We start from the raw sequence: 22,564 nt of genomic DNA, 5'->3' as shown, positions 1-22,564 counted from the left end.
TTATCTTGTAAGACTGACAACATATTAAATATGCAAAAATATTACATTATGGATAATGTACAAATTAAAAGTATATATTACTGTCCCATGTATTGCAGTAAGGGTTGGTATATACATAATTCCTTTAGTGCCCTTTCTTAGGAAATCTGAAAGTAATATGTAGTAGGAGGCTGACTTCTAGATAAGGGATAAGTTTTTTAAAAAATGAATTAAGTGGTAAAATTTTAAAATTTGGACATTCGTTAAATATTTCAGGAAGGAATATAAGCGTATTTATCATACCTTGGTCTCTTCTCATTCTGTTCTTATTTCTTTCCATAATCACCATGCTTTCTTCTTTTTTTTAATTAAACTATAATTAATATACAATTTTATATTAATTTCAGTGTACAATATAGTGATTCAGTAATTCTATACATTATTTAGTGCTCATCATAGTAAGTGTACTCTTAATACCCTTTACCTATTTCACCCTTTCCCCCAGCTATCTCTTCCCTGGTAAACAGTTTGTCTGTTCTCTATGTTTTCGGGGTCATACCTCTTTTTTCTTTCTTTCTTTGTTTTGTTTTTTAAATTCCACATATGAGTAAAATCGTATGGTATTTGTTTTTTTCTGACTGACTTATTTTGCTTAGCATTATACCCTTTAGCTCTATACATGTCATTGCAAAATTTTATATATATATATAATTTATATATATAATATACATATAAAATTTATATATATATAATTTATATATATCACCACCTCTTTATATATATATATATATATATATATAAATCTATTCCTTATCACCTTTGAGATATCTAAATAGCTCTATATAGGTCTATATATCTCACCAGTTCCTTATGTTGATGGACACATAGTGAAATTGCTGGATCATAAGGTAGTTCTAATTTTAATTTTTTGAGGAACCTTCAGAGTGTTTTCCAGAGTGGTCGCACCAGTTTTCCAGAGTGGTCGCACCAGTTTGCATTCCTACCAACAGTGTAAGAGGGTTTCCTCTACATCCTTTCCAACACATGTTGTTTCCTATGTTGTTGATTTTAACCATTCTGACAAGTGTGGAGTGAAATCTTATTATATTTTTGAACTCCTTTAGTTCTTGTTTGTCTGGGAAACTCTTTATCTCTCCTATTATTCTGAATGATAGCCTTGCTGGATAGAGTATTCTTGCTGCAGCTTTTTCCTATTTGGCATTTTGAATATATCATGCCACACCCTTCTGTCTTGCCAAATTTATTTTGAGAAATCTCCAGCTAGCCTAATGGGTTTTCCCTTGTAAGGTAAGGACTTCCTTTGTCTTTCTTCTTTTAAGAATTTTTCTTTAACACTGTATTTTTCAAATTTAATTACAATATGTCTTGGTGTTGGTCTGCTTTTGTTGATTTTGGTTGTGGGAGTTCTCTGTGCCTTCTGGAACTGGATGTCTATTTCCTTTCCCAGATTAGGAACGTTTTATTTCTTGAAATAAATATTCCTCCTTTATTCTGTCTTCTTCTGGGATTCCTATAATATAATTGTTATTGTGCTTGATGGAATCATTGCATTCCCCAAGTCTATTCTTGTGTTGTATAATTCTTCTTTCTCTCTTTTGTTCAGCTTCATTGTTTTCCATTATTTTCCTTCTACATCACTTATTTGTTTCTCTGCTTCTTCCAGCTTACTGTTCCTTGCATCAAGCCTGTTTTCAATCACTTTTATTGCATTCTTCATCTCAGAGTGATTCTTTTTTAACTCTTTTATTTCTGTGGTAAAGGTCTCACTGATGTCTTCTATTCTATTTTCAAGCCCAGTGAGTATCCCTATGATTGTTGTTTTAAATTCTCTATCAGGCACGTTACTTATATCTGTTTTTCTTAGATCTCTGGCCATGGACTTATTTTGTTCTTTCATTTGGGATAAATTCCTCCATCTTGGCATTTTGTCTATGTTCCTGCCTTCTACTGTGTGTTAGAAAAGCCAGTTATATCTCCTGCTCCTAAAAGTAATGGCCTTATAAAGAAGAGGTCAAGTAATATGCAGGGCCTGGTGCTTCAGGGAATTTCTCCCGTGTGTGCTGTGTGCACTCTGCTATTGTGTTCTTCCTGCTCTATCTTTCAGATGAGTCATCTACAGAGGCTCTCCTTGCCTGCTGTGGGCAGTGTTTGGTCCTTGGCCAGATTGTGGTGAGTTTTCAATAGGTGAGCTTTGGTGTGCTTGTGAAATGACCACCAGAACTGAAGCCCTGCAGAACTCTCTGTTTGAAATATGTGGTGTGGGCAGAGGTTTGTGCTGGTTTTTTGGGGGACTGTTGTACTGGGACTGAAGCAAACTTGACCGAGAAGGGCAGTGTCACCAGAATGCAGGGAGGTAGGGGTTAGTGTAAGCAAGTTAGGCCACCAGTGTTGGTACTTTGTTCCTTCCTGCAGGTGGCTCTGTGTTCATGCTGAGGGGTGGGGAAGGGAAATGGTGTCAGCTATTTGTTCCCAGTATGGTATCTCCACGAATGTTGTTTCTCAAAGACATACTCTGAGAAGACAAATATTCTCCCTTCTGTGTGCCCCAGGCCTTCCCCCAGATCACCGTTTCCATGCTGTCTACCACTGAGTTATCTGCCTAACCTCCTCTAGGAGCTGTGCAATGCCCTCTGGGCTCTATCCCAGCCAAGCCCTCTGACTTTTAAAACTCCATGCTTTAAGCCTCATAAGAACTCACAAAATTCAGTTCTTGTTTTTCCAAGCCAGTGGCTTTGGGGAAACGTTCTCCTTGTGCATTCCCCTGTGTGATCCTCTCTCTCTCACCCTTCTCCTCAACCATGGCTCCTTCCCCTCCATAGCATCTATGATCCTTTTCTCCCCTAAACCACATCTCTGCACTTCCTACCTTCTTCAGTGTAGCCTCTTCTCTCCCGTTAGTAGTGGAGTTTGGTCTGTCTGTCTGCAGGGCAATTTCTGGGGTCTTTAGGATGATTCCATAGTAATATAGTGTTCATGGGATGAAATGAGCCTAGGGTTTTCCTACTCTGCTGCCATCCTCTTCTCCTTACTCTTTGACCTTCCTGAGTTTTACATTGGTCTCTCATAAAATGGGTTCATTATGAGGGTAACATGAGCACATGTGAAAGAACTTAAGAATAGACCTAATGGGTGTTCCATAGTATTCATCCACCTACTTCTACCTTGCATGTAAGTGCTTTCCTGAGAGGAGCTGATAAAGTTTGGTGTGTTGATCCTGAGAGTTTTCTGACAGATGGATGCCACAAGAATCTCGGAGTCTTAGTTTCCTTACTGCAAAGAAGTGAGGGGATTGCCCTGCCTTGTTGGACTGTAACTGAAGGTCATTTTTTTTTTTACTCTAAAATATTAGGGTTTAAGGAATTGAAGGAAACAAGTTTGGATGAGAAGGTGAGGAAGGGGGTTCTCAGTAAACGCACAGTATATATTAAAATATCTAGGGAGAAGCACAAAGATGGGGGCCTTGGTGTTGTCATGGAAATGGAGAAATGCCTGGTGAGGAATGCACAATAGAAAAGTACCAAGGGGGTAAAGGAGATGGGAGTCCAAATAGTTGAAAGGCAAGTGTGATGAGCCAGGCTATTTAGCTACAGCTTTTTTCTTCTTCTTCTTCTTTCTAAGAAAGACACCCGACTGAATAAGCAATGACATGGAGAGAGTTGAGCAGACAGCGAGGGCACCAACCTTCTCAACTATTTTCCCATGATCTAAAATAGACTATTTTAGACATAGCAGACTGATTCTGTCTAGAAATGCAGATGAAGATTTGTTTCCTTTTCTGAATTGAAGGTGCAGTTGGAAATTTCCCATGTTAATGTTATGAACCAGGTGTGGTGGTAAGAAGTCAGTAGAGAGCCAAGGGTAAGTAATGTCTATGGATTTGGTCACCTTTGCCTCCTGTTTTTCAGAATATTTTGCTTCTGATCAATGAAAAAAAATTTTATTTTATAATTAACTTTTAGTTAATTAATTTTTAAAGACTTTATTTGGCAGAGAGGAAGAAAGAGAGTGAACACAAGCAGGGGGAGTGACAGGCAGAGGGAGAGGGAGAAGCAGGCTCCCTGCTGAGAAAAGAGTCCAACTGGGGCTCAATCCCAGGGTCCTGGGATCATGACCTGGGCCACAGGCAGACGCTTAGCTGGCTGGAGTCACCCAGGCACCCTCTGATCCAAATTTTTATGATACCAGATTAAGAAACTCCTAATATATACAAACTTTTGTTTAAGATATCTAAATAGTGATTCATTCTTTTATTCATTTATTAAGTGTTTGCAAATGTCCTAGGTATTGGGTTAAGACTTGGGAATACAATGGTGCATGAGATGCCAACCCTCACCTCAAGATATTCTGAGTCTGAGGGATGACAAGCTTATACATGTACATGTTCCCAAGACACTCTGGGCAGTGCTGTCATACAACTGTATTCAAAATCTGAAGGGGACTTAGGAAGCATTTCTAAAGCTGTTAGCTGGTGCTCAACAATGCCTCACTGAAGAAAATAACTATGCATTTTGAAGGTGATCTATGTATCTGGGTGCTGCAAAGTCAATAAACATGAAAATAAATGTATAAGGGAAAAGATAGGACACAGATAATTCTTAAGCATCTGCTTAAGTGCCTGACACTACCCGGGTAAATTTGTGGAAATTATGTCACCTCATTCTCACAAACACTCTGGGTCCCAAGTTATATTATATTTACTTTACAGGTGAAAATACTTTATAGTCTTGAGAAAAAGTATTTACCCAAGTTCCACAGCAAGTTGGAGGCAGAAGTAGGATATCAATATGCATCCACAGTCCTTCTACCACATCATGTGGTTACAACTCAATGAGACAAATAAAGGCTTGGGTGAAAGAGGAAGTGGGAACTCTTGGTTTTGCTGCCTCGGTGAAAATGAGTATGTGACTCAGAGATTTCAGACAGTGGGACCTAGTGGCTTGGGTTGTCAAGGTCTGTAATTATTTCGGTTACCGAATTCAGGATGCTAACTCAACAACAGAAGCTTGCTACCAGCCAGAAACTGGAATAAACTGTTTTGAGTTTGTATATAGACATGCATACGGGAACAAGGAAGCCTCTCTGGTTGATTTTCACAGAAAACCAAGTACAGTTGAATCTCATTTCTTTGGAAGTTACATGAGAAACTCACACATCTAGCACTCATCAAGGAATCAGTAAACCAGCAGAACTCTATGAATGCTCAAATGGATGTCATAAACAACAAATAATAAATCTCATGCATTGTGGCTTTTATTCCATTCAAGATGTCCTTAAGCCCTCAATCTATTCATGATTACATATCTGGTTTCAAATCTAGTTGGAGGATAAAAGTAATGTCTGACAAGAAAGGATTAGACAAAAATGGAAAAAGCAGATTCAGGGACCCAAAGATCTCAGCATCAGTTCTGATGAGGGTCAAAGGCCCCAAGTGGATCCTGGAAATTACACTTGTAATGTGCCCATGCAAGAAAACAGATGTTTTTAGTGTTGACCCAGAGTCATCAGTAAAAGATTAAACTAATTTCAGGTTATTTTTCTATGTATGTAGGGGATATATACTACATTTGTAATACAGTAATCTAAGATAACTAACATGAAAAAGGTATCATTGTTTGAAAGGATAAGAAATCAGCCATCTGGAAAGCTTATTAATTATACAAAGTGATGTATATTCAGAAGATTTTAGATAATCTGGTGCCTTATTTATTTATGAACTCCAACTTCCAACTCTACCTTTCACTGGGATGGGGCAGGAGGACCAGATATATATCCTCCTGTTGGCCCAGAGGAGAGAGGGAAGAAACCCCACCGTCCCAGGGATCCACTATGCTCACTCTGGTTTTGCAGTGTTGTAGGGAGGGGGAATCTCTCTAATCAGTCCATATTCCCTCTCCTAATCTTAGATCCATGGACTTGGGAAGTGGGGACAAAGGCCTTTGCCCATGCCATTTGGAGGTGTTATACTCTTCCCCTCAACACACCCACACGGACACTCACACTTCTTTGTACCAGGTCCTCATTGTGAATGTCACAACAGTAACTAAAAATAATTTTGAAGTGTGTGTTAAGTAATCATACGGACAGCCTTTTGTTTTACTTCCTTATTCTTGCCCTGTTTCAATTGTGCTAAAAGTGCCAAAGTGTCTGATAAAAATTCAAAAGAAACCTGACATGCAAGGGAGAAAAAAGAATAAAAGGAAGGGGCTCAGATAATTTGCAAAATAGATAATGAGTCTTTACACGATTGAGTCAAATGTACTGCTTCTTAGTTGAGGTTTGAAATGTTAAATAGTTTTTTTTTCCTCTCTCTCCGTAAGAGAAATGCTGACCCCAAATTTCACAAAGCTGTTAAATGTTTTTTACAGGAGCTGTAAGTCCAAATCTAAGAAATAGGTTTGCTGCCTGTGGCCTGATTGTGACCTTATCTTGTCAATGGCATAGAAAGACTCATGTCACTTCTACTATTCCCTTTTATTGACAAGACGATGCTACTGTTGTCCAATCAAGAGAAACCAGCATTTCCTAATTATGGTACAGATCTCAGGAAGAAATTTGCAAAGACTTGTAAAGATGCTACCCAAATACAGTTAAGTGTTCATCAGAGTTTTATGCCCTGTACATCCTTGGTAGTCTAAGGAAACCTGTGGACCCCTTTTCAGAATAATGTTTTTAAATGTATAAAACAAGATACAAATGACTACAAGGGAGCCAAATATATAAAAATATAATTATAAAATGTGATTAGTAATAATACATGTTTTTTAAATCAGTGCATTAATTAACATAATCTAGCAGCAGAAAGTGTAGTGCCATTTGAAGGTGATGATGAGGGCAAGTGATATTTTTGGAAAGCTGCAAGAAACCAAATGGGAGATGAGCGTACCTGGCATTTGTACGGGAAACAAATTCACAGACACTGCTAAATACTTCCGTGGTTTATTGCCAACATTTGTATTTGAAGGGAATGTTAACTTTCAGTTAGAGAGCAGCAAAAATGAAGATCAGTTTCCCCCCATCTAAGTGTACAGACTCCCTGAATTCTGTTCCCAGTTCTCCTGGAGTGTCTTTGAGCCCTAAGTTAAGAACTCCTAGCATATATAAGTCATCTTCACAGGCTTATGAGCATGGTTGAGGTAGATTAAATTTCTTCAAATACTTATTTGTGCCTAATTCCAAATGCAATAATGAACATTTATAATTTTAATTCTCAAGTGGAAATGTCACCTTTCATTTGTTTTTTTCATATTCTTACTTAGAATCTGCCTTGTCTGTGAAAGAATTTGAGGGAAGTTGCATAAATGAATACAGCAAAGTAGAATGAAATTTAAGTAACTGGATGAGAAAGAAGGAACAGAAGAAAAGGTTAGTGTGAAAAGTTAGAGGTGTCTTTGAGTGATGTTAATACACAAAGTGTATGTGGGAAAGGCTCTAATCTTTACTAGAGTACAATGACATATTGATGCTAAGTTTTATGATATACAATGCACAGGGTAAGAAACTAGTTATAGATTCGTGGTCACATCTCCTATAAAACCAAATGAGATGCCCAAATTTTTGTCTACTAGAACTGGAGAGAAATTTCTTCCATAGATCTTGCCTCATAATGACTATCTTAGTCAGCTCAAGCTGCTAAGGCAAAACACAATAGACTGGGTGTCTTAAACAACAGAAATCTATTTCTCACAGTTTTGGAGGTTGGAAGTTCCAGATCAGGGTGTTGAGATGGTCAGGTTCTGATGAGACCTGTCTTTCCAGCTTTCATAGGGCCATCTTCCTCCTGTGTCTTCACAGGGAGGAGATAGTGCTCTCTCTCTTGTCTCTAACATTCTAAGGGCACTAAGCCCATAGGAGGTCTCCACCTGCTGGCCCAATTACCTCTGAGAGGCCCATCTGGAAATACCCTTATATTGGAGGGTTAGAGCCTTAACCTATGATTTTGGGGACAACCCAATTCAGTCCATAGTAATGATATATTGTAACGAAATTAATAGTATATTTAAAAGCTTCCTTTGTTTCATTGGGCTATCTCTCATAATTTCTCAGTGTAATCAATGACATATGTGTCTGCTGGCCCAGCTTTATATAGAAATGGGTTCAAAATTATGCAGTATAATTTTAAAAATCTTTTTGAAGGTACAAAGTATTATTATTTTTTTAAGTACCACCTCGTTGGAGGTACTTGCTCTTGAAATGTAAACTAGTGATTATTAATTTTTACATGTCACGGACCAATTTGAGACTCTGATGGAAGATATAAATGCAGATTAAGTTAAATTATGTATACATTAAATTCTGTATACAATTTTAGGGAGTCATGGACCTCTTAAAGTCTCAGCACTCTGAGTAGTAAATAGCTATGGGATATAGAGTAATGGATATGCCTTTAAATATATTATATAAATATTGCTTATTATAACTGAGTGTTTGACATGGACTGAGAGCCAGCCAGTTGGATTTCATGCTCCTGGCAAACATGGGAATACAGCTATTCTATGCTGGAAATTAAACAAATGCTTTACTAGCTTAGAGAACAGGAACCCTGCAGGCATACTTAACAACGTACAATGCTAGTATTTCAAGGTTGGAGGGATGCCTGGATCATACAGCCTCAAATCTTGTGCCTGACATTCTCATGCCCTTTGGAGGACATCACAAATCCCTGACTGCCACTATTGCAAGGCCCAAGGAGATGACCAAACCAATGTGGGCACAGCATCCAGACATTGCCCCCCCTCAACCTCCAACCCGCCACCCCAAAGTTTGCCATAGTCCAGCTAAGACCAGGCTGTCATGTGAGGAATTGGATAGCCAGGGTGGACCCAGACTTTGTGGGGCCTGAATCTTACACAATTTGGAGAATCTTCTTAGGGAAAATAATACAAAATTACAAAGAGAGAGAGTCATAAGAAATTTAATATTTAAAATTTATGACAGAAATGAGAATAAATTTCAAATTTTAAAAAGCTGAAAAAATACCAAAAGAAGCACATTATCCAGAAAATAAGATAATTTTAAAATTAACTGCCTGACATATCTCTGAACTACATTCCCCTACATTTTTAGTTTTGTGATTTTTTTGTTGCCTCTTTATATGACAATGATTTTGTAAAGTCATTTTGTCTAAAGAACATAGAAAGATAGTACAGTCTTGTCTAGCACAAGTTGATTGGAATTTTTTTTGTTGTTGTTTTTATTGATTGTTTAGAAAAACTTCTTCTGGCTTCCCATTTGATTACTGGTAATGTAAATTTTTAAGATTTTTCTTTCATTTCTTTCAACTGTGAGCTTTACATCTGGATGAATTCTTCACAAACTTCTTTCTGGTTCTGTGCATTAGAAGCCTTATTTTCCTCTACTATCCATTGACATAGGGAGGGAGATACTGGACTTGTTCATATTGTAATATGAACTCTGACCCCATGCCAGCATGTCATCATGCCATGTGAATTGGCCAGTGGGAAGTAGAATGTTACTGGAAGTTATTACTATACTTGAAGAGTTAGCAATATCTTAACTATATAAGGGAGAGAGTGAGAGAAACATAAGTATATACCATTAAGTACAAAAATGAATGTCCATTTCTAGAAATGTCTGCAATCAGAACTGGTAGGCCACAGCTCACCCTCATGCAATTTCTTTTGCTTTCCTCTTTCCCAACACACTCCAAAGACTGCCTCCAAGAGGTGGCAGCCATCTTCATAGCACTTCACAGAACCCACTAGTAAATGTCCTTAGAATAAGTTGCCTGGGTAGCTCAGTCAGGTAAACATCTACCTTTGGCTCAGGTCATGATCTTAGGGTCTTGGAACCTAGCTCCAAGTCAGGCTCCCTGCTTATCTGGTAGTCTGCTTCTTCTTCTCCCGCTGTCTCTACCACTCCACCCCACACCAGCTTGCACACTCTGTCTCTCTCTCAAATAAATAAATAAAATCTTAAAAAAAAAAGTTTCCATAGAGTATAGGCTCAAGAGAGCAAGGCCAAGATAGAATGAAGAGGGAATTTTTTCCTACCATCTCAGAGTCCAAATCTTTCCAGATTCTTTGACACTGGGAATGTCTTCTGGACATTTCCAGACTCTCTTCTGGAAAGACCCTGTTCCCAATTGCAAGGGTATGATCTTACCATAGGTTCCAGTAAGACAAATGTCTCAGAATGTCCCCGCCTAAGATCAGCATGAGAAAAGGCCACTCGGGATGGTTTTCGATCCATTTCCATTCATAGATACAGGGTATATAAGGCCATAGACACATGAACCACAATATGACCACAGTGATTTTATGTTGGAAAACTTAAACCCGATAGAACCATATGCTCATTTTGACTATGAAACTCAGTACAGCACTGATTAATGTAACTTTCTGGCAATTACCCCAAGATAACTGGCTGCAAAATATATACTTTGGAAAGTGACTGAGTTAACTTATTTTATAGATTTATTGATTACAAGCCAGTTAAATGTGGAGGTAAGACTAACAATGAGATTCACTTTGGGTTTAGAAGAGTTGGTCAACATCTCTTCTTTTTAGTGCTTGAGTATCAAGGCAACCTCTCCATCAAGGCCATTCCTACCTGGGAAAAATAAAAGCTATTGTTTTTGAATACAAGAGTTCTAATTTTAATACCTATGGAAGGGGAGTGTTTACTGATTTCATTTAAAAGCAGAGTAAATAGCTGAGGCACATGAAATGTCTGCTTCTTCAAAGCTGATGGGAAGTAAAATGTTTACTTATTTGAATATTTTTTGGATGGGAGGTATATACCTCGTTTGTTTGTTAAAGAAGAAAAAATCCATTTCTCTTAATGTCTGCATTCAAATAAAAATAAAAATTTTCAGAGGCTCAGAATAAGTGAGAATACTCTTGGTATAATGGTTTAACCTAAAATTTCCTCTTTTTTGGTCTTTATTCACAAAGAGGTTAACCCTGTCTTTTATTTTTAATGGAGATGGACAGAAGCTGACCTTTCCTTCTGGGAGGAGACGTGAAACACATAGTAGTATGAAAAATTCCTCCTTTGTGCATGAAGTTTTAGAAAATGAATGGGAAGATGGTGGACTAGAAGTGGTAATGTATCCACATTAGCTCCAGTTGGCTCATAACGGTTCTAAAAATGGGTTTTCATTGTCTGTGTACTCACCCAACGATGGATTTTATAGATTATTCAGGCATATAATGTGTGAATTTTGGAAAAATAAATCAGAAGGGCATTGATTCGCAATTTCAAAAGAATTTTTTTTTTCTTAAAGTCATAGCACCCTTTCTCTGAATGCAAGTATGCCCTGTGTCCAAGGTGAAACTGAAAGTGCAGACATGCCCATCCCACCCAGGCACTTAGCACCCCTTCCCTAGGCTCTCCCTCTACCCATGCAGAACTGACACATGGTTGGGCGTAGAACAGATACCTGACTTTGTGAAGCCCCTTGCTGGGAACTGACTGTTCAAGGTCTTAGGGGCTAACCCTTGACAACAGCATTTTAAGTCATGGATGATTCACAACTCTTCTGTGAAGGAAATAGCAGTATTTTCTGAGAGATTCCCCAGCAGATAGAAAAACAGTGTCCTTTCTTCCTGTGATATCACATAAGTAAGAGAGAGAGAGAGAGAGGATGGAGAGAAAGGGAAAGGCTGAGGTTGGCAATCTAAATAGGAGTGCTCATGCTCCACTGAAAGGAGAAGAGACCCTGAACAGTATTTCACTTTTTAAAAAGATTTTATTTATTTATTTGAGAGAGAGAGAGAGAGAAAGAGAGAGAGGAGGGGCAGAGGGAGAGGGAGAAGCAGAGCCCCCTGCTGAACAGGGAGCAGGAGGCAGGGCTCAATCCCAGAACCCTGAGTGGATGGAAGTCCCTTAAGGGACTGAGTCACTCGGGCACCCCCAGTATTTTGTTTTTTAAAGGAATTCTACTCTTCATTTCCTTTGCTTTCTTTTGAGTTTGTGTCATTTTTTTCAGTTGAGTTAACTGGGCATATTCCGAACAAAAAAAAGTGTCGTCTTGATTTGAGATTCTAGAATTGATCATATAATAACTCATGATTATATAATAACTCATGAAGTGTTTGGGAAGTTCAAGTTAAGCTGCTGGCTTAGATTTAGGCTGAGTTATTATGGAGAAGTTTTCTACAAACCAATTCTAAAAAGACATTTGGGGGACAATTTGAGAAACTGTTAAAGCAGTGTGTCTATGAAATATCATTGTAATGTATTTTTCTAATATGTCCTTACATATTTTTAAGGAAATTATTTTATGGTTCTCCAAAATTGAGCCAGATGATCCTAAATCTTCTGTTTTCCTATTAGCAGTGAATTCGAGTTAAACAATCTTTGCATTCTTGCATTCATGAACAATGCTGTTCATGCAACTCTTTCCCTAAAAGAACACAGAAGAACTCTTTCCCTAAAAGAACTCTTTCCCTAAAAGAACACAGAAGCATTAAACAATGAAATATTTGAGATAGCCCTAATCATTGAGCCTTAAGACTGTTATTGGTCTTGTTCTCAAAAGCACTTCTGTGCTCTATGTGCTGGTTTTCAAGCACTAAAAATGTACATGTGGACGTTCAGATTTTTGGGCACCCTAGGACCTCCTGCCCAACAACTGAGATAAGAAAAGAATGTCTTGGGGCGCCTGGGTGGCTCAGTGGGTTAAGCCGCTGCCTTCGGCTCAGGTCATGATCTCAGGGTCCTGGGATCGAGTCCCGCATCGGGCTCTCTGCTCAGCAGGGAGCCTGCTTCCCTCTCTCTCTCTCTCTCTCTCTCTGCCTGCCTTTCTGTCTACTTGTGATCTCTCTCTGTCAAATAAATAAATAAAATCTTAAAAAAAAAAAAAGAAAAAACTGTCTTCAGAGCATTACAACTCCTTAGGGTGCTGTCTAAAATCTCATAAATGCCTGATGAAGTTAGTGGAATGAAAAAAAAAAAAACTTAGCGGAATGGCAGGGCCTTGGCTGTGATTAAAGGATCAAAATGTGAGTTGTCAAACAGCTCAAATATTAGCTATAATCCACATCCATGCAGAACTCTAAGAAGAGGACTTGTAGACCCAAAGCTATATATATATATATATATATATATATATATATATATATATATATATATATATATATATAATACCCCTGATTACATTACAAGTTTTACAAATGAATGGAAGAAACTGAAGCAGGAAATACACATTAAGAGTAGGTATCTCTGGACTTTGAGATGATGGGTGATTTTTGTTTTACTACCTTTGCTCTTGCATTTTTAAGTTTATAACAATGTAACTATGTATTTTTTTTTTAATGTCAAAAGCTTTACTTCTAAGAAGAGGAATAGATGCTATGGTTAATGGCAGAGCCAACTTTGGAGTAAGGACATGGTGAACACGGGTCCTGAATATAACTTGTCCCTTCCAGCACTCGATAGTAGGCACCATTGTCAGGCGTGTCTGTCAAATTTGGGTTTAAAGCACACGAGCACAGTGGTGATCAGGAGGTTGCAAGAAGAACCAAACAGCTAGAAATGTAGTGACTTTAGACCAACAGGGAAGAGAAGAGGAGAGATTCATGGTGGAACAAACATTCAGTGTCTGCGTGCTATCTAGTCCTGCCTCCCACCATTGAAAGTGGGGGATGGGTAGGTCCTGTCAGTCTCTTTCACTTTAATGTTTCTTTGCCCTTACCCCAAACCACAGATGCTAACATCCATGTAAACAGCATTTTATGTCAAATGCTCATTTTGGTCAGAGAAAGATACAGAGGGAGAATTTTCTTACCTGGAGGAAGTTGACACAGATGAGTCTCTCTAGTCACTTGAGTGTCTAGGGAGGGTAGTGGAGCTTTGGAGTGGGCTGATGAGACTGAAAGAGGTGATTTTGGCCTCTGGGAGAAGCAGAGTAGGGAGTGGCAAAACTGAGAAGTGAATTCTGTTCTTAGAACTTTCTCCCGCCTTCCTTAAGTCCCATTCTAGAGCATCTCCCTTCACTCCTCTCCATGTGTCTGGCCTCTCTGGCGGTCAAGGTCCCAACAGTAACACACCCTTGGAATTCCTCACCCTCAAGGCCTCCTTTCCTTCAGGTTACTCATCTTTCTTTTCTTTTTCTCAGTGCTTGCCTTCATCCTCATCAAATGTATACAGAGTTCACCTTATATCAAGGATCAAAACATGGAAAAGTCTGAGAGTCATGCATTTTGCCTCCTTCACATAGCTAATAATTTGGAATAATTTGTAATTATTCAAATTATCCAAAATAATAGTATTTTGAGCCGCGTCAGGGTGAGAGTCTGCCAACATGATCTGCAACGTTAAGCTGCAGCCAACCCACTGCTAATGAGCACCTGCGTGTCAAAGCGGGTCGCCTCCCCGCTGGCAGAGCCAGAGAGCAGTGAATGAGTAGCTGAACTGTTTCAGAAGGGACTCAGGCAGAATCTAGGTGCACAGCCGGGGGTCCCAGAGTCCTGGGGAAGAGGGGCTAATCTTCTCTGCAATTACCGATTAGACAATACACACTTGACTCAAGTCCAGACCCCCGAAAGGAGCTGCACTGGACGGAGAGCCCTGGGAACCCTCATTAAAGCCAAGATGAATGAGGAAGTCTGACAGCATGGGAAGAGGCATTACTCTGGGCACAGACCTTCCCTGTTTTTACCCCCCTGTCGCCCTTCCTTCTTCTAGAGTGTCTGTAGGTTCCAAAGAGAGAGAGCTGTGGTCAAAGGAAGGCAGGTTTCACTGTGGAGAGTCCTCCTTAAAGTAATGGTCAGAAACAGGTGTGTGTGGGGGTTTGGGGGGTGCTGGCGGAGGTTGGAAGGCACACAGGATGCCCACTAGAGCGGCAGATTTCACTGCCAAGGTCTTCAACTGTAAAATGGGAGGAAAGACAGGATCCCCTTCGTAGGGTTGCTGTGGAAACGAAATGGTCAGTGTCTGTACAGCACTTAGCACGAGCTTGCACAAATCAATAATAATCAGAGCTCAATAAATGTTGACTATCGTTATCTTCATCATTGTTTCTGTGATCTCTTCTACTTCTCATCTACTTATTTACAAGTGGTTATATAATTTGATTTTATGTGATCCAATTAAATGAATTTTGACTGTGTTTTTGTTTTTAAGCAGAGAAATTGCTTCTCAGGATGTATTTGAAAAGGGTTAGATTAAACCTTAAGTGAACTGAACTCGAGCAAAGTCTTAAAAACAATTATGACATCTCAAAGTTGAATTTTTACCAAATAAAAAAATTGAGCACTGATGTAATTTTTGCTCTAGGAAGATTGTGAGAATAACTAATAACACTTGGTGGAGGTTAATATAGTATTGAAAGTAGTAATTTTAACAATTTTGAACTCATTTTCAAAGATGTAATTGGAATAATTTTCAAAAGACATCAGTCTTTAATTTTTGGGAAATTACAGTGATTAAATTAACTGCAGGCAGTCTCTCTTATTGTTATTTGATGATAATAGTCTGTTGTTGAGGATAGGTGGAAAAAAATGAATGATACGTGTTCTATAAAGACTTCACAGCTGAAAAATTTTTCATCACCCTGGCCTGTGACAATTTATATGCTCAAGGCAGAAGTATCAAATGCAGCTTCCTTTACTGATTTGGCCTGAAAACGAATCCAAATGGACAATGAGAATAATACATTTCCTAGGATTAAAATGTAGATCTTTCTTTTAAGGAAGTGAATAATATGCTAGTTCGAAAGAAAATGATATGCTTGCAGAACTCTGTGAGAGTTGAAAAAGGAGTTTTGTTCTTTCATTGGGTATTTTCAGGATTCTATTTGCTCCCTTATGACATTGAACACTGGACAAGGACAGTAATATCATACCCATTATTTAGGCATTTGAAATTACTCTTTTACTTTGAAATGAGGTGTTCAAATCACTGAGTGCTGGAAAATTGTGCATGGATGAAAATGTAAGTGGATCTTGATCTGTCATCTGAGCTTGAGGCTCTCTGGATATGGCAACATGGTTTTTATCAGTGGAAAATATCACTCTATTTTTTCAAGATCTTTCTGAACTCAAAATGACAGACAACATATCTGAGTGTGACTACCTGGACATGGGTGGTATTGTTTTTTTAATTTCAGTATTACTGTAAAAATTGTCTGACTTTTTATCAGTACCCCTGACTCACAGATTGGAAAACCTGTTTATGTTCTTTCTGGCTGGAATGTCTACTTAAGAATCTATGCTATTGTTTGTAAATCAAGTTATGTACACCGAGAGCCAAACTTTCTTGATTTTACCCTAAACTAAACAACAGTGGGTTTGTGAGGCCCAAGGGTAAGAAGAAAATTAAAAAGTTATAAATTTAATATGCTAAGCTGTCCTTGTATAAATACTGATGACTATGCTATGAAACAATGCTGTTTTCATGCTCTGGGAAGTAGAAGGAATTGACAAAAAAATCTTCTTCAGGGGAGAAAGGAAGAGCTGGTGAATTACTGGTTGCAGCAAATGCAAATACATAAACATGAACAAAAGCCAATTACTTGGCATTCAGTACAGCTAACACTCATCCACTTTTATTTTGTTTCTGCTTTGATTATTGTAATTTCAAATCATTAAAGTTGGAAAATGTTTTGCTAAAGCCTAGTATTTTACATTACCATATAATTTAACATACAACAAAAACTGTAAGGCGCAAAGTTTGGACAATGGAGAGTTGCAGGTTGTGGAAGAGAAAAAAATGTCTAGGTTTATTTGACTTAAAAACACAGGGCTTCTCCTTCAGTGTGATATTTACGGTATTTCTATGCTTAAATTTTGGTCACAGATACAGTCTTCTTGGTTCTATATACGTGGATAAATTTGCGTTCAACAAGAAAACATAATTACAAATACCCACCTTATGGGGTGGTTGTGCAAATTGAGTAAATGAATCCATATCAGAGTGTTTTGTAAATTGCAAACTGTGACAATAAATTTACTTTATGGGAGGCAATCCCTAAGTGTTATTGATGGAAAGAAAATATTAATCTGAACTATTTTTTTTCTAGTGTATAAAAAAGGAAAAGCATTCACATGTGGGCATCTGCCAAAATTTTCACCTGAGTCTAATTGTGAGGGAACAATTTGATAAATTCAATTTGAGAGACATTATGCGAAAACCAAGTGGACTCTACAAAAATGTCAGTTGTCCAAGACAAAAGGAACTATACACATGTGACAATATATGCAGTGGCGACCTTGAGTGAGTCCTGGATTTAAAATAAAATATAATACTCAGGCTGAAAAGGACATTCCTAAGAAAACTAGGAAAATCTGAACTACACATTAGAGAATTATATCACTTTAAATTCCCTAAGTATGCTTATTATTATGTAATTATGGTGGGATATTTTGGTACATACCAAAGTGTTTTTTTTTCAGGTTTTTATTTAAATCCAAGTTAGTTAACACACAGTGTAATATTAGTTTCAGGTGTACAATATAGTGATTCAACACTTCCATACAACACCCGGTGCTCATCACAAGTGCCCTTCTTAATCCCAATCATCTATTTACCCCATCCCCTCACCCCTCTCCCATCTAATAACCATCAGGTTGTTCTCTGTAATTAAGAGTCTGTTTCTTGGTTTGCTTCCCCCTCTCTCTTTTATTTGCACTCCCCCCATTCATTTGCTTTATTAAATTCCACATATGAGTGAAATCATATGGCATTTGTTTTTCTCTGACTGACATATTTTGCTTAGCATTATACTCTGGCTACATCCATCTTCACAAATGGTAAGGTTTCATTACTTTTTATGGCTGAGTAATATCTTTTCATTATCCATCCATCAGTCTATGGGCACTTGGGCTATTTCCATAATTTGGCTATGGTAGATAATGCCGCTTTAACCATTGGAGTATATGTATCCCTTTGAATAACTGCTTTTATATTCTTTAGATAAATACTTAGTGGTGTGATTGCTGGATCTTGGGGTAATTCTATTTTTAACTTTTTGAGGAAATTCCATACTTTTTGCCAGAATGGTGGCACCAGTTTGCATTCCCACCAACATTGCAAGAGGGTTCCTCTTTCTCCATATCCTTTCCAACACCTGTTATTTCTTGTGTTGTTGATTTTAGCCATTCTGACAGGTGTGAGATGATGACCATACTAAAGTTTTTAGGGGTGAACCATCTTTAAAACTAATTCTCAAGTGGTTTTGTAAAATATTTATATGTATAGACAGATAAAGCAAATGTGGCAAAATGGTAATAATTTAGGAATCTAGCGAAGGCTATCCAGGTGTTCATTTTTAAATATTCCCACAGCACTTTCCTATAGTTATAAAAACTTGCAAAATGAAAATTTGGAGGAAAATTTTAAAAGTTAAAAAAACCCCAAATATTCAAAACAGATGAGTCATTAAAAAACAGATCTTCTTAAAATGTATCTGTCATTAATAGATCATGTTTTTCTGCCATCTCATTTTACTGTGAGATATAAATATATAGGCTTAAAAAAAGAAGAAATTTGCAGCAAAAATAGTGATTGAAGGAAACTTATAGAATTGAATGCATATATTAGAAAAGAAGAAAAATCTAAAACCAATAATCTAAGTTTCCATCTTGGGAACTTAGAAAAAGAAGAACAAATTAAATCCAAAGTAAGAAGAAGAAAAGAAATAAGAATTAGAGCAAAAATCAATGAAATGGAAAATAGGCAATCAATAGAGAAGATCAATGAAACCAAAAGCTGGTTCTTTAAAAAGACCAATAAAATCAGTAAATGTCTAGCCAGGTTAACTGAGAAAAAAAGAGAGAAAATACAAGTTACTAATATCAGAAATGAAAGAGGTGACATCACTACTGCTTCCATGGAAATTAAAAGAAAATAAAAAAATACTGTGAATAGCTCTGTGCCCACAAATTTGACAATCTAGGTGAAATGGACCAATTCCTTGAAAGACACAATCTGCCACAACTCACATGAGAAGAAATAGATAATCTGAATAGATCTATATCTATTAAAGAAATTGAATCAATAATAAATAAACTTTCAAAAGAGAAAACACCTGTTCCAGATGGGTTCACTGGCAAAGTCTACCGAATATTTGAGGAAGAAATTACACCAATTCTCTACAAACTTTACAGAGGAAAGAAGCAGAGCTAGTATGTCTTAACTGAATCTGAGGTCAGCATTAGCCTTAGGCCAATACCAGGCAAAGACATAAGAAAACTACAGACCAATATCTCTCATGAACATAGGTGCAAAAGAACTCTATAAAAATTAGTAAATCTAATCCAGAAAAGTATAAAAAGAATTATGTACCATAACCAAATGAGATTTATCTTAGTTATGCAAGGCTAATGCAATTCATCACATCAACAGATATAAAAAGAATAATCACATGATCATATTAATACATACAGAAAAAACATTTGACAAAAATCTAACACCAAGTCATGTTAAGAACTCTTGGTAAACTAGGAAGAAAAGGGAACTATCTATTTATAGTTATATTGACAGGCTATTAATAAAGACTATCTACAAAAAGCCTGCCGCTAACGCCATACTTAATGGTGTTAAGATCAGGTACAAGACAAGGAAGTTTCTTCTCATTACTCCTTTTCAACATCATGCTAGAAGTTCTAGCTAATGCAGTAAAGCAAGAAAATAAATTAAAATATAAAGATTGGGAGGAAGACATAAAACTTTCTTTGTTCTCAAGTGCCTTGATCATTTACGTAGAAAGTCTGTAATACTGACCAAAACCCCCTCCCAAAACAACGAAAACCTCCTGGAACTAATAACTGATTATAGCAAGGTTGTAGGACACAAGGTTAACATATAAAAGTCAATTGCTTTCTTATATCCAACAATGAGCAAGGGGAATTTGAAATAAAAAACACCAATTATCATTTACCATAGTCTCCCAGAAGTCAAATACTTAGGTATAAATATAACAAAAATATATACAAGATCTATATGAGGAAAACTATAAAATTCTGATGAATAAAATCAAAGAAGAACTAAAAAACTAGAGGGATATTCCATGTTCATCGATAGGAAGACTCAATATTGTCAAGATGTCAATTCTTCTAAAATTGACCCATAGATTCAGTTCAATCCCAATTAATATATCAGCAATTTATTTTTTGGACATTGAAAAATAGATTTTAAAGTTTATATGGAGAGGGAAAAGACCCAGAATAGCCAAACAATATTGAGGGAGAAAAACAAAGTTGGAGGACAGACACTACCCAATTTTAAGACTCACTTTACAGTTTCAGTAATCAAGACAGTATTGTATTGGTAAAAAGATAAACAAGTAGGTCAATGGAGCAGAAGAGAGATCCCAGAAATAGACCCTCATAAATGTTGTCAATTGATCTTTGACAAGGGAGCAAAGGCAATACAATGGAGCAAAGATAGTATCTTCAACAAATGGTGCTGGAATAACTGGACATCTACAGGCCAAAAAGTGAAACTAGACACAGACCATACACTCCTCACAAAAATGATGATCTCTACTTAAGGAAGTGATGGAGAAAATTATGTTTAAAAAGGTATCATAGACCTATGTATAAAACACAGAACTAGAGGGGCGCCTGGGTGGCTCAGTGGGTTAAGCCGCTGCCTTCGGCTCAGGTCATGATCTCAGGGTCCTGGGATCGAGTCCCGCATCGGGCTCTCTGCTCAGCAGGGAGCCTGCTTCCCTCTCTCTCTCTCTCTCTGCCTGCCTCTCTGTCTACTTGTGATTTCTCTCTGTCAAATAAATAAATAAAATCTTTAAAAAACAAAACAAAACAAAACACAGAACTAGAAAATATTGTAGGAGAAAGTCTAGATGAACTTGAGTATGGTGATACTGTTTTAGACATAGCATCAAGAAATCGTGATCCATGAAAGAAAACATTAATATGTTGATTTCATTAAAATTAAAAACTTCTCTACAAAAGGCAATATAAAGCAATTAGAAGACAAGTTACAGACTGGGAGAAAGTACTTGCAAAAGACACATGTGATAAAGGACTGTTATCCAAAATATACAGTGAACTCCTAAAATTCAACAATAAGAAGATAAACAACATTATTAAAAATGGACTAAATACCTTGAGAGACACTTCATCAAAGATTTACAGGTGGCAAATAAGCATATGAAATAAGCATGGAAAAATGCTCCATATGTCATCAAGGAAATTAAATTAAAACAGAATTGTGATAACCACTTAAAGACCTAATAGAATGACCGAAATCTGAAACACTGACAACACCAAATGCCAGTGAGGATGTAGAGAAACAGGAACTCTCATGCATTGCTAATGGGAAATGCAAAATGGAATAACCATTTTGGAAGAAAACAGTAGTTTCTCAAAAATCAAAACTTAGGGCCACCTGGGTGGCTCAGTGGTTAAAGCCTCTGCCTTCAGCTCAGGTCATGATCCCAGGGTCCTGGGATCGAGCCCCACATCGGGCTCTCTGCTCTGCAGGGAGCCTGCTTCCTCCTCTCTCTGTCTGCCTGCCTCTCTGCTTAATGTGATCTCTGTCTGTCAAATAAATAAATAAAATCTTAAAAAAAAACAAACAAAAAAAAACCCCCAAGCCAAACTAAACTTAGTTTTACCATATAGTTAGCTCAGGAGTCATGCTTCTTGGTATTTACCCAAAGTAGTTGAAAACTTACATCCATACAAAAATCTGCACATGGATGTTTACAGCAGATTATTCATCATTGGTAAAACTTGAAAGCAACCAGATGTCCTTCAGTAGATGAATGGTTAAAGACATTGACACATCCAGACAATGGAATATTTAGTGTTAAAAAGAAATATGTTATCAAGCTATGACAAGACATAAAGGAAATTTTAATGCATATTACTAAGCGAAAGAAACCCATCTGAGAAGTCTACATACTGTATGATATCAGCTATATGACATTTTGGAAAACGCAAAACTATGGAGATAATAAAAAGTTCAGTGGTTGCTTGGGGTGGGAGAAATGAATATGCAGAGCACTGAGGATGTTTAAAGCAATCAATATACTATGATATTATATCACATGATATAATGATAGATATATGTCACTGCACATATTTTTTTCTATAAACATACGATTTATAACACCAACAGTGAACTGTAAGGTATGTTATGGACTTTATCTAGTTATGATGTTTCAGTGTAAATTCATTCTTGGTAAAAAATATACCATTCTGGTGAGTGATGTTGATAATGGGGGAAGCTATGCACATGTAGGGGCAGGGGGTATAGAAGAATCTCTGTACCTTCCTCTCAGTTTTCTATAAACCTAAAACTGCTCTTAAAAAATGAAGTCCTGGGGCACTTGGGTGGCTCAGTGGGTTAAAGGCTCTGCCTTCGGCTCAGGTCATGATCCCAGGGTCCTGGGATCGAGCCCTGCATCGGGCTCTCTGCTCAGCGGGGAGCCTGCTTCCTCCTCTCTGTCTCTCTGCCTGCCTCTCTGCCTACTTGTGATCTCTGTCTGTCAAATAAATAAATTAAGTCTTTTAAAAAGATGAAGTCTTAAAAATCTGTATTTTTTAAACTTATGGCTTAGGCAATGAGTGGGATATTACTAATATGAAACATTTTCCCATTGACAGAATTCCAGGAAAACAGATGGAAATTC

At 37.4% G+C, this 22,564-nt stretch overlaps 1 protein-coding gene across 4 annotated transcripts in view; it reads left to right on the top strand.

Moving 5' to 3' along the window:
* The window catches only part of IPCEF1 (interaction protein for cytohesin exchange factors 1), a 181,792-nt gene that overhangs the window by 33,126 nt on the left and 126,102 nt on the right, over positions 1 to 22,564 (top strand). Inside the window, exon 2 of one of the 4 annotated variants that reach the window (XM_047733014.1) lies at positions 3,787 to 3,858. The exons of the other annotated variants lie outside the window; for them this stretch is intronic. The gene's annotated coding sequence lies outside the window, so the exon portion shown is untranslated. The remainder of the gene's footprint in view (positions 1 to 3,786; positions 3,859 to 22,564) is intronic. 4 annotated transcript variants of the gene reach the window in all.

Source organism: Lutra lutra, chromosome 6 (genome assembly GCF_902655055.1).
Source record: "Lutra lutra chromosome 6, mLutLut1.2, whole genome shotgun sequence".
In the NCBI taxonomy this organism is placed as follows: domain Eukaryota; kingdom Metazoa; phylum Chordata; class Mammalia; order Carnivora; family Mustelidae; genus Lutra; species Lutra lutra.
The sequence above is the reverse complement of the archived record's forward strand: the minus strand, read 5'-3'. Positions and strand labels throughout refer to the sequence as shown.